General features: G+C 42.5%; 1 protein-coding gene across 1 annotated transcript in view; it reads left to right on the top strand.

Moving 5' to 3' along the window:
• Positions 1-782: 782 nt before the first annotated feature.
• LOC103123868 (zinc finger protein 14-like) overlaps positions 783-13,430 on the top strand; it is a 116,194-nt gene continuing 103,546 nt past the window's right edge. Inside the window, exons 1-2 of the mRNA XM_060182144.1 lie at positions 783-1,425; positions 7,845-7,977. The gene's annotated coding sequence lies outside the window, so the exon portion shown is untranslated. The remainder of the gene's footprint in view (positions 1,426-7,844; positions 7,978-13,430) is intronic.

Genomic DNA, 13,430 nt, shown 5'->3' on the forward strand with positions numbered 1-13,430 from the left:
ATAGCATAATGGTTATGCAAAGAGACTCTCATGCCTGATTTTCAGAAGTCCCACACCACCATAAGCCAGAGCTGATCAGTGCTCTGGTAAAAATAATATTAATAAAATTAACTAAATAAATAACAGAAGAACTTGAGGAAGATCTCCCCTCCCTGGGAGAGATCATCTTATCATGATAGGTCATGAAACTTCTAAGAACTGAGGCTAACTTTCCCCACACTCAGCTAAGCAGGTAAAGATAACAATAACTAAGGCAACCATCCTTGAGCCACCCCCTTAACCATGCAGCCTCTGCTTTTCTGGTGAGAATGCTTTCTGCCCTCAGCCTTCAGCTCCATGGATAAACTGTACCTACTCCTTTTTTTGGGGGGGGGGGATGTTTCTTTAAGAACACAAGCTCTTTCTGTGTCCCCTAAATGTTAATAATGTTCCTCCTTCTTGATTGCAGAGGTTGGTTCAGATTCTTGATCCTGAAATAGCCACAGGATGCTGGCATGCAGCTTTCCAGGCAGCAGCCACCACTGTGCTCCTGAAGCCCAGCTCTGAGCCAGCGGCCCAGCAGAGAGCAGCACAAAGTTCACAGGGTGTGGGGGTCACATGTTACACCTCAGGAAATAGAGTGAGCACAGTAAACCAAGGGGATGCAGAAGCTGGTGGAAGTGTAGGTTTTTAAGTGCTAAGACTTTTTTTTCCCCCCTTTTGTTGCCTTTTTGTTGTTGTTGTTGCTGTAATTATTGTTGTTGTTATCGTCGTTGTTGGATAGGACAGAGAGAAATGGAGAGAGGAGGGGAAGACAGAGAAGGGGAGAGAAAGACAGACCTGCTTCACCGCCTGTAAAGCGAACCCCCTGCAGGTGCGGAGCCGGGGGCTCGAACTAGGATACTGATGCCGGTCCGTGCGCTTCCCGCCATGTGCGCTTAAGCCGCTGCCTCACCCACTGGCTCCCATTACTAAAACTTTTATAAAACGGATATTCAAGAGAATGGTTAGCGCCATTTTTTTTTTTTTTTTTTTTTTTGCTTTAACTGTTCTCCAGGCACACCCTCTATAGAGGTCCATAGGGAAAAAGAAATATTTCATTTTGATTGGATATTACGGAGTGGGGGCTGTACCTTGTTTCCAGCTTGATGGATTTGCACATTATCCAATGACAGTGACGAATAGTTGTCTGTGTGGCAAGACCTTCACCCAATTAGATTCTGAGTCAGTGACCGTGGCCCGCTCTCTGTCCAATCTGGATTTCTGGTGAGCAGTACTCTCAAATGAAAGACACTCCAGGAAGTAAGACGCATTAGCGATCTTGTGTTTCTGGGGGACCCTTGTTTTTCTCTACATTTCTTTTATTTTTCTCTATCACTCTTATCTCCTGCTGACTTGGACCTTAAGGAGGAATCTTCAGAGAGTTCAGCACCTGGACGGCATATTGTGAGTGTGGCTCATCCTGGCTGAGATTTAGAGGGGTTGCTTGAGACTGAAGCAGCAAACAAGGCCAGAGAACCAAAAGTTCAGAAAAGGAGAAACTATTTACATCAAGAGCTTGGTGTCAGATATTTATAGAGGATCACCAGCCCCTTCCCCACCTCCCAGCCTTTTAGGCTTAGGCCTCTAAGTAACTTGGCTGGTGCAATTGCATCGGTGCCTAGCAGAGCAGGCAATCAGGGAGTACAAAAGCTGGTGACTAGCAGTTGCCGTTACATATCCAATTCCATATGTCTTCACATACCTTCCCATATAAGGCAATGGCATTCATCCCCTTGTCCACATTTAGCCTTGTAAGGCATGGCTACACTTTCTCTACAAAGGAACAAAGAATAAAATGATTTAGTACAAAGAAAAAAATTTTTTATAAGTTGTTATCTATAACCACTTGTGCTCACTAATTCTGTACTCTTTAGGTCTGAAATTTTTTACTTAAATGGGCTTGCGAATCCTCTAATAGAGCCCCTCCAGTACTCTTCTTTTCCTCTTTTAGACAATGAGGAGATTGTGAGCACAGTCCAAAGGGGAGGAGACAGTTCTGTATTATCTGTATTAGATATAAAAGAAGGGGAAAAGTCAGGGAGCTGGGGGGGGGTGGTGGTTTGCTGCTGCCTGACTGCCACTGTTGGGTGCTGGTCCTTTTGCAAAATAATAAATTCCTTGCTTTAACTCCTTATCTTTTGCCTTGACAATTAATTTTGATAGGACATTATTTGTAACAGTCTAACCTCTCTTTAACTATTTCAAGATCCGTTAGCAAATTTTGGGAAGCAGCCACTTGTTAGGGCCTCTCCTTCCCTGCCAATCTACCCCTCCATCTCCAAACTACCCCTGGAATGGATTCCCTTTGGCCTGTCCTGATCTTTTGTTGTGTTGCTAAACTCAGTTTGCTGTATTGGCAGGGGGTGGGATTCCTATTCATTTCCCAAATCTTTTCTTTCTGGGGTCATGGGTGCAGTCCCTTCCTCTACTGAAGGTCCTGGGATCTAGACTCAGGTTCCTGACCCAGGTTGGAGGAGCAGGGAGGGACTTGCTGACCACAGGCAAGATGGTCATGTTGGGGAGTCAGCATGCCTGTCAGCACCCTGCTGTATCCAGTAGGGTCCAATGCAGCTGTGATTGTGCTGCCTTCCTTGGGATCTGGAGTTTCAGTAGATATAGACTAAGGAATTATTTAATTCTTTCTCATTTATTTTTTCTTAATGATAGTGTTAGAGAAATGAGATCCAGACAAGACAGCCAGAGCAGACAAAGCCAGCTTTTGTTATAGGGTAAGTAAGCATCAGAGACTACCTGAGACCAGTTCAGCCAAATTGAGAATTCAGCCGGCTGGTGAGTACACTCACAGCTAAAGCACTGCTCACAGTGCAGTCCTGAGCTCTCATTCAAGCAAGTTTTCTTATAGGGAAAAACCATATCCTTACTGGGAACAACATGACAGAGATGCAGGAAGCAAGCATGGTTACAGAAGCCAAAAATGTGGTTAGGACAGCCTGTTACTGAGGTCACGGGGATCTGTTAGGAGAACATTGGAACAATGAGGTCTACATATTGTTTGGAAAATATGGGTGGGGGATGGGGGACATGGCCTCTGGCAGTAAAGCATTTCAGCAAGTTTTACAATTTTCTACAGCTTGGGACTTTCACAGGTTTGGATTTAGGTCAAGGTGGAGCTAGTTATGTTTAAGAGAGTGGTGACCCACTCTCACCCAGTCACACTTTAATCTCAGTTTGTGAGGAGCAACTCTCCTGGATAGAGTAGCAGGGTGGAGGGTGGAGGGGAGCTTGAGAGCTGCATGCTGAGCTAGGCTGGAAAAGTGTTATGGGGTCTTGGTTCAAGGCTGTTTTTGGCAGCATGGGAAGTCTGGTGTTGGGGAAGGTTCTCAGATGTCCATTTGTGAGTCCACCGCAGGCAGTCGACTTGAGCAAGTTCAGTTCTGTCCCTGTGGGTGGGGGTGGGGGCATCTGATCTCAGCATGTTTCTTCCGATTTTGAATTTCTGTTGTCTGTGGAGCAGTTGCATTTTGTTTTTATTCAATTTATTCTGGCCTGAAACGTGAATTTAACAAGTGTCTCAGGATTGGCTTGTCTCCTAATGAATTTGTTGGAGAAACATAAGCAGCTAGCTCCCCACCTTAAAGAGTGGGGCATGACGAGATAGATGAAAAGTGTTCTCACAATTAAGAGTACCTCCAGTGGAGTGTGAGTCCTGCCCACTGCCTGTTTCCAGCTGGGAATCAGAATTTGTTATTTCTTGTGTTAGAGCACTGTTCAGTTCTGACTTATGGTAGTCTACACATTGAACCAGAGAATTGAAAGTCTCAGATAGGAAAATAATTTACATATCCACTGTTATATTCTTTCTTTTTTTCTTTATTAATGGAAATATTGGTAAGACTATAGAATAAGAGGGATATAATTTCACACATTTCCCATCACCAGGCTTCCATACCCCACCCCCTCCCTTGAAAGCTTTCCTATTCTTTATCCCTCTGGGAGCATGGACCCAGGGTCATTATGGGGAACAGAAGGTAGAAGTTATGGCTTCTGTAATTGCCTCTCTGCTGAACATGGGCGTTGGCAGGTAGATCCATACTCCTAGCTTGTCTTTCTCTTTCCCCAGTGTGGCAGGGCTCTGGGGAAGCAGGGCATATCAGTGAGGCCATCTGCCCAGGGATCAGGTTTCTGTCATGGTAGCATCTGGAACTTGGTGGCTAAACAAGCATTAAGATATAAAGCAGAAGAAATTGTTAAGTAGTCAGGAATCTAAAGGCAAGAATGCTGCAGATAAAATTTAGGGTCTCCACTTTGGAAAAAGCTGGTGTGTCTGTTTTAGGTATATTCCAAGGACCCTTAACTTTATCAGTTTTTGTCTGAGTCTGACAGCTAACATGCAGATAGATAGTCCCAAGGTATCATCTGGGGAGATGGTGTCATAGTTGGAAAAAGGACTAGAAAGCTGGATCCGGGAAGAGAGTAGCTCCCAAATATGGGAAAAGTATGTAAATATTGTTGACTGTAAACCCTATCAATTTGAACTGGGGCCCATAGTCAGCACAGGAGCCTGTGTAACCTCTGCATCCCTGTAGGTCTGAGCTTGCATTCTGTGGTCACAGCTAGGAACATTGTAGGCTGCACTAATTTCAGGACCCATGTTCCTCGAGTGGTAGAGCATGTTGCCTAACCTCCCTTTGGAGTAGTCATTATTAGAGATGTATTAACAATTTTAGCCTACTGTTAAAATTCAATAAAGATATTTTTTGTTGATTGATTTTTGCCTAGAGACAAAGAAACTGGGAGGGTAGTAGGAGATAGAGAGGATAAGAGAGATACACATGCAGTGCTGCTGCTCCCATTCTGAAACTCTCCTCTATCATATGGGGACCAGGAGTTGAACCCAGGTCTTTGAGCACTGCAATGTGTGTACTCAACCAGGTCCACTACCACTTTGCTCCTGTAATCAGATTTTAACTCAGTGCTGTATATATAATATGACCTGAAACACATGAGTGTGTTCAATTCTGGTTATAAGATGTGTTATTGTGTAGAAAATAAGGAGTGTATATCCTTTTTTTCAGTAACAGAGAAAGTTTCCAAATATTTAAGATCATAAACTTTTATGGCTATGACTCCCTCCCCCATTTGTCTGTATATATATGGAATTAGAGGTTCTGTAGATTCTTCATGTACTAGCAGTTGGAGGACTTTATGCCACTAGTAGGAAGTGTCAAGATGTATGAATCAATTCTTTGGGACCTACTTCTTTTTCAGCACTGTAGCTGAGGCTCCCAGCAGTGCCTCTAGGAAAGGAGCAGCACTGAGAAGGATGTTAAGATACTAACTAATGGGGGATTCGGGCGGTAGCGCAGGGGTGTCATTTCACAGGCGGTGAAGCAGGTCTATAGATGTCTATCTTTCTCTCCCCCTCTCTGTCTTCCCCGTCCCACCTCTCTCCATTTCTCTCTGTCCTATCCAACAGCAACGACATCATGTACAATAACAATAAAACAAAACAAGGGCAACAAAAGGGAAAATAAATAAAATATATTAAAAAAAAGATAATAAGTAATGGGGAGTCTAGCAGTTGCACAGCGGGTTAAGCCCACGTGGCGTGAAGCGCAATGACCGGCATAAGATTCTGTGTTCCAGGCACAGGCTCCCCACCTGTGAGGGAGTCAACCTGTGAGGGTGTCACTTCACAAACGTTGAAGCAGGTCTGTAGGTGTCTGTCTTTCATTCCCCTTTTCTGTCTTCCCCTCCTCTCTCCATTTCTCTCTGTCCTATCCAACAATTACGATAACAACAACAATAATTACAGCAACAACAACAAAAAAAGGCAACAAAAGGGAAAAATAAATTAAAAATTTAAAAAGAGAAAGAAAAAGATAATAAATAATGGGCCTCATGATGTAACAACAGTATCAAAATTTTTAAAAATATTTATTTAATTTATTTATTCCCTCTTGTTGCCCTTGTTGTTTTATTGTTGTAGTTATTATTGTTGTCGTTGTTGGATAGGACAGAGAGAAATGGAGAGAGGAGGGGAAGACAGAGAGGAGGAGAGAAAGATAGACACCTGCAGACCTGCTTCACTGCCTGTGAAGCGACTCCCCTGCAGGTGGGGAGCCGGGGTTCGAACCGGGATCCTTATGCTGGTCCTTGTGCTTTGTGCCACCTGCGCTTAACCCGCTGAGCTACAGCCCGACTCCCAGTATCACAATTTTAAAATTAATTTATTATGGACTAGGGAAACTGGAAGATCACAGTTTTCAAATTTAATGAATTTAATTTCAGTAATTAGATAAGATTAAATTAATTAACCCTTAGTACTCTATGATTTCTAGGCTCATTAGCACTTCAGAAGTAAAGTTTACAGGTCATTTGTCCCATAATTCCCTTTAAGATTAGGTATATATATATATATATATATATAATATTTTTTGAATAGTTTACCAGAGCACTGCTCAGATCCGGCTTATTTAGATGCAGGGACCGGAACCTCAAACTTTGGAGCCCTCGGGCATGATTCTTTCTGCATAACCATTATGATATTTAACCTCATTCAGAAATGAGATTTTCAGATAGGTCATCTATCAATATAATTTTCCCCAATAATATCATTCCAGTTTATTTTCTCTCTCTCTCTCTTTTTTTCTCCAGGGTTATTGCTGGGCTCTATGCCTGCACTAGTAATTCACTACTCCTGGAGGCTTTTTTTTCCCATTTGTTGCCCTTATTGTCTATTGTTGTTGTTATTATTATTGTTGTTGGATAGGTCAGAGAGAAATCAAGAGAGGAGGGGAAGACAGAGAGAAGGAGAGAGAGATGAACACCTGCAGAGCTGTTTCACTACTTGTGAAATGACCCCCCCCTGCAAGTAGGGAGCCAGGGGCTGGAACCTGGATCCTAATGCTGGTCCTTGCACTTCACATCATGTGTGTATAACCAGCTGTGCTACTGCCAGCCCCCTTTTTGGTCTTTTTTTTTTTTTTTTAATATGTATGCTATCATTCATTTGTAGCTAGGAGTTGAGAAAATCAGTCTATTTTAATTTGTTATAGTGATTTGACAGTGTTTCCCAAAATTATAATACTTCAGGGATCTATTTTCTCACCCACACATGGTTCTAGTCTTCTGGATTCCACATTTAAGAGGAACAATCTGGCTCTTGTCTTTCACCTTTCATTTCAGTTAGTGCTCCAGGCAGTGAGTGTTAAGCTGAGACTTGGGTTAAGCACTAAGGCTCTCAGGCAGTTTAGCAGAGCTGAGCACAGGCTTTGGTTGAAAGAGACATTAAAAGATCTGCTCTGCTCCACATGGGTCTAGGTGAGTAGGTCAGTGCAGTTCACATTCCCCATTGAAGCAGCAACATTTGCCAGTTGGAAAGATCTTAAAAACAGGTTGGAGAAACATTGTGGGTTCCATAGAGGTTCTCATTGTTAATGAATCTCTCCTTTTAAAAAGACTAGAAAGTTGGCCTGGGGAGACAGCATAATGGTTACGCAAAGGACTTTTATGCCCACAGCTTCAAGTTCTCAGGTTCAATCCCCAGCATCACCCTAAGCCAGAGCTGAGCAGTCCTCTGGTGTTTCTGTGTCTTTCTCTCTGTACCTATCCCATTAAATTAAATAAAATGTATATATTTTTAAAAAGACTAGAAAGTTAAGCCTTTAATTTTTTTCCAAATTTTATTTATTTATTCATGAAGAATGCTAGGCAGAGAGAGATAAAGAACCAGATGTCACTCTGGTATGTCTGCTGCCAGGGATTGAACTAAGCACCTCATGCTTGAGAGGCCAATTCTTTTATCTGCTGTGCCACCTCTCCGACCAGAACCTTTTATGTTTATAATTTCCTGGCTCTAGGTGCAGCGTTATCAAGTGAAAAATCTGTGCTGGTGGATTTTAAAGCATATTCCCAACGTGCTGCTGTGACTACAGTTCATTTTCTGGCCAGAAAAGGAAGTCAGAGACGGAGGAGAAATTAGAGGTTCTTCAGGTAAGTGACCTGTTCCAGATCAAAGGCTGTGTCATCTTTTTCTCCTGAATGCGATGTGTTTCAAATCTCAAATGCTAACATACTATCCTTGATTTGTCGGGCTTATCTGTATTTCACCTACTTTAAAAGTAAAGCATTTTAGAGTGCTTGTCCACGTTCTTCTGTAGTGTAATGAAGCCCATTTTGCCAGGAGAGGAGGCTCAGTTTCTTTTCCTTTTTCTCCTCCTCCTCCTCTTCTTCCTCATCTTTTTACATATTATTGATTAGAGACAGAGATAATTTTAGAGGAAGGAGATAGATAGGAAAGGAAAGGGAAAACCTCCTGATATCTCAGTTGTAGAGAACCTTACCATTCTTGAAGTACCAAGTTTGATCCTTGAATATGTACTGCCTATTCCAGAGTTGAGCAGCATTCTGTTCTTTCCCTCTTTTTTTTTATATTTATTTATTCCCTTTTGTTGCCCTTTTTTTTTATTGTTGCTGTAGTTATTGTTGTTGGATAGGACAGAGAAAAATGGACAGAGGAGGGGAAGACAAAGAGGAGGAGAGAAAGATAAATACCTGCAGACCTGCTTCACCACTTGTGAAGCGACTTTCCTGCAGGTGGGGAGCCGGGGAGCTTGAACCAGGAACCTTAATGCTGGTCCTTGTACTTTGTGCCACCTGCACTTAACCTGCTGTGCTACCGCCCAGCCCTGCAATTGATGATTTTTATCTTCAACACAGTTCTGTGTTGGAGTGACTACTTCTTTTCTTTTCTTTTCTTTTTTGGGGGTACCCCAATACAGATCTAAAAATATTATTATTTATTATTATTATTTTAAAGAATTGTAATGACACACAAACCTTTTTTATACTTATTTATTCCCTTTTAAAAAATATTTATTATTGTAGTTATTGTTGTTGTTGATGTTGTCATTGTTGGATAGGACAGAGAGAAATGGAGAGAGGAGGGGAAGGCAGAGGGGGAGAGAAAGTTAGACACCTGCAGACCTGCTTTACCACCTGTGAAGCGACTCCCCTGCAGGTGGGGAGCTGGGGGCTTGAACCGGGATCTTTACTGGGTCCTTGCGCCACATGCGCTTAAGCCACTGTGTTACTGCCTGACTCCCTATTTATTCCCTTTTTGTTGTCCTTGTTGTTTTATTGTTGTAGTTATTATTGTTATTGATGTCGTCGTTGTTGGATAGGACAGAGAGAAATGGAGAGAGGAGGGGAAGACAGAGAGGAGGAGAGAAAGATAGACACCTGCAGACCTGCTTCACCGCCTGTGAAGCGGCTCCCCTGTAGGCGGGGAGCTGGGGCTTGAACCTGTATCCTTATGCTGGTCCTTGCACTTTGTGCCACGTCCATTTAACCTGCTGAGCTACTGCCCGACTCCCTGTTATTTATTATTTATTTATAGAACAGAGAGAAACTGTGAGGGAGGGAGCTGGGGGGAAAGAGACTGTAGCACCACTTCATTACTCATAAAGCTTCGCCCTTGCAGGTAGACACCTGGGGCTTCAACTCAAGTCCTTCACGTGATAACGTGTGCCCTTAATTAGGTGCACCATTTGTTACTTATAAAAATAAATAAATCAATAGATCTAGTTTGGAGTCAGTCAGTAGAAATATTGAAGCTAGAGACATCCACTGTAGAACTTCCTTTACTTTGGAATATGTGTGAATTTTGGAAAAAAAACAAAGTTTCCAAATCTCTGTATGAAGCTGGTAAAAAACAAACAAAAGTCTTATTTCTTATAAAACTTCTTCACCCAAGAATAGCAGGTGTCCATAGTTCTGTAACATTCTCTGGGTGTAAAATCTTTCTTCCCGGGTCCAGATACTCTCATTTCTCCTGAGACTATTCTAAGGACACACCCATGAGAGTCAGTATTCCCTCCCCTGTCTGTGTGTCCCTCCCTGCAGCAGAGAAGTTGGTGCAATCAAAGCTGATGACATGGGTCATGTTCTGTGCTCACAGCTTGGGCTCAGGTCTGAAGGATCCTCACAGAGACGCACTCTTCCTCTTTAGTTAGGAAGCCGTGATTATGCCAGAACATGGAGTGAAGGGGAAGGACTGGGATGGAGATAAAGGGACTGCTACCACTGATGTCCTTCTCAGGCATCTGAGGAGAATCAGAAGGCCCAGGAGTTCCTAGAGGCCCAGATCCAGTGCAACGTGCAGATTTAGCAGAAACTACAGAGATAAGATCAGGGTGACGCTTCACAGATCCAAAGAGAATGGTGGCCAGGGAGCCCCAGTCTCCTCGTCTCTTCTCATATTATTCTCCATACCACATTCACCCCTACCCTGTTCCTCTCTGTGGAGATGGAAGGAAGAGCTGTAAAGGGTAGGTGCACAGGTCTCTGGTGTATCCAGAGCACATGGGAAGGGCGGTGTAGCAGAGGCTGTGAGCCCTGGCATCAGGTGGCAGGAATCAGTGACATTCCCTTAAAGGATCTGGTTGGTGTGACAGAGCAGAGAGACGGTACAGGAAGTTCTTAAAGCATGGTATTCTGGAAGAAAATTTCTGTAGAAGTACAACAAAATGAAAAGCTGGGGAGCTGACAGTACAGGGTCAGAAGTGAATATTCCAGAAGGGTGAAGGCAGCGACACACATGAGGACCTCTGCTTAGACCCTGCCCTTCTGCAGGCCAATCCATGGCACAGGGAGTCAGTGAGGGGAAGACAGAGCTGTCCATCAAGCAGGGTCTGTGTGCCCACCTAGGGAAGGAGAATTTACACACCCTTGAGTTGGCTCAATAGGCTTCATAGAATAGAGACACTACTACCATAAATGTAAGTTGATAGATAAATTATTATTATTGTTATTACTATTATTATGTATAGATATTAAAGCTGGACTTCACGGCGAGTCCAATTTTATAAAAATGTTTTTTTGTTAGTGACTTAATTTTTTTTTTAACATTTAAAAAATTTGCTTCCCCTCCTTTTGTTGCCCTTGTTTTGTTGTTGTTATTAATGCTGTCATTGTTGGATAGGACAGAGAGAAATGGAGAGAGGACGGGAAGACAGAGGGGGAGAGAAAGACACCTGCAGACCTGCTTCACTACCTGTGAAGCGACTTTTCCTGCAGGTGGGGAGCCAGGGGCTCAAACCGGGATCCTTGTGCTTTGCACCATGTGCACTTAACCCACTGAGCTACCGCCTGACTCCCAGTGACTCACATAATTTTTTTTTTAATATTTATTTTATTTATTTATTCCCTTTTGTTGCCCTTGTTGTTTTATTGTTGTAGTTATTATTGTTGTTGTCATTGTTGGATAGGACAGAGAGAAATGGAGAGAGGACGGGAAGAAAGAGAGGGGGAGAGAAAGATAGACACCTGCAGACCTGCTTCACCGCCTGTGAAGCGACTCCCCTGCAGGTGGGGAGCCGGGGTTCGAGACTCACATAATTTTAAGATAATAGTGGAATAATTCCACACCGCTCCCAACACCAGTTTTCTGTGGCCCTATTCCCTCCAGTGGAAACTAATAGTTCTCCCAAGGTCACAAATATTGGTTGAATATATATCCCATTTTTTTCAGTGGACCTTCCTTCACTGGTTTTCTAAATCACACATACACCTATTACTGCTTCTGAATATCCTTCCTTTTTCCCCCTCCTCTCTCAGTTAAGTAAAACAGTGCCTGACTTCCTTTGGTGTTTTCTAGATCTGTTTCTCTTCCAGTGATGGTACAAAAAACCCAAAATTTCTGGTGACAAACATTTTGGGTTCTGGTCGATTTTGTGGTCTAGAGCCCTCTGTCATCCTCCACCACTATTTTCTCGCTCTGGCAGTATGAACCAAAGTTCTTTGGGTGGCGTAAAAGGAAGGAGTCCTGGCTTCTATAATTGCTTCTCTACTGGACATGGACATTGACAAGTTGATCTTTATACCTCCAGTCTGTTTCTATCTTTTGCTCTAGAGAGGTGAGGTTCTGGGATATATATATATTTTTTAAGATTTTATTTATTTATTCATGAGAAAGAGGGGAGGAGAGAGAGAAAGAATAAGACATTACTCTGGTACATGTGCTACCAGGGACTGAACTCAGGACCTCATGCTTGAGAGTCCAATGCCTTATCCATAGCTCAACCACCCAGACCACAAATTCTGGGATTTGTTCTTAAGATTAGACCCTGAAAAAAAAACAAAAAAATGACTCTTAATAAGATTCATATTCTTTGTTACAAGAGTCCCTGTGACATGGCCTTCTGTGTATCAGACACCTGGTGTGCATTTCTTCCACCACTAAGTTAACTGCACTCACACACTTCAAGTGCTCTCTACACGAAACCTCCACTGGAACATAGACATGATTCTTAGTGATCACAGATAGATTTCCTAAAATATGTACAGAATATCTTAATCTGGCAACTGCTTTCTCTCAATTTTTGTTTGTTTTAGAAAATTCAACCTCTCACCTTTGTGCCCTGGAGATACCACTTTATTTTTCAAATTGAAGTTAAAATGAACCCCAGGCCTCAGTCCATTTTATTCCAAAGTAACATCACTAGCTCTTTACTCTGTTTATCTCTTTATCATCTAGGAAAAAGAAACCAGGAATGAAATAATTACCCTGTATTGAGGGTCTTAAACATCAGAAGTATAACATCACAAGTAACTGTAGCAGATATTTTCAGTGAAATACAAGTCAGTGGGGGTTGGGAGGTCGCAGCGGGCATGAGGAGCAGTGTAAGGATCCCGGTTTGAGCCCCCGGTACCCACCTGCAGGGGAGTCGCTTCACAAGTGGTGAAGCAGATATACAGGTGTCTTTCTCTCTCCCTCTCTGTCTTCCTTTCCTCTCTCCATTTCTCTCTGTCCTGTCCAACAATGACGACATCAGTAACTACAACAATAAAACAACAAGGGCAACAAAAGGGAATTAAAAAGTCAGAAACAATAGCAACTTTATGTAAAACATTTTGTTTGTTGTCCCCACAATTTGACTGAAAGTAAAATCATGATCTCCACAATTTTTTAATTTATTTTTTTATATATTTTATTTATTCATTCCCTTTTGTTGCCCTTGTTGTTTTATTGTTGTAATTGATGTCGTTGTTGGATAGGACAGAGAGAAATGGAGAGAGGAAGGGAAGACAGAGAGGGGGAGAGAAAGATAGACACTTGCAGACATGCTTCACCACTTGTGAAGTGACTCCCCTGCAGGTGGGGAGCCAGGGGCTCCTGGATCCTTAGGCGGGTCCTTGCGCTTTGCGCCACGTGCACTTAACCCGCTGCGCTACTGCCGGAATACCCATAGATTATTTTTTAGGGTAGCATACATTTATGAAAAACAGAATATATAGTAACTAGAACTATTTAAGTAGACAAGTGTTAACACTGATCATACTATATTTGTACCTATAATTGCTATAAAATCCCTTGAAAGTCATCCAAAAAGACTTGAAAGTTTTACCTCTTTGTTTCTCATAATTACATCTCTTGGCATATTTAT

The sequence above is a fragment of the Erinaceus europaeus genome, chromosome 23 (assembly GCF_950295315.1).
Source record: "Erinaceus europaeus chromosome 23, mEriEur2.1, whole genome shotgun sequence".
Classification (NCBI taxonomy): Eukaryota; Metazoa; Chordata; class Mammalia; order Eulipotyphla; family Erinaceidae; genus Erinaceus; species Erinaceus europaeus.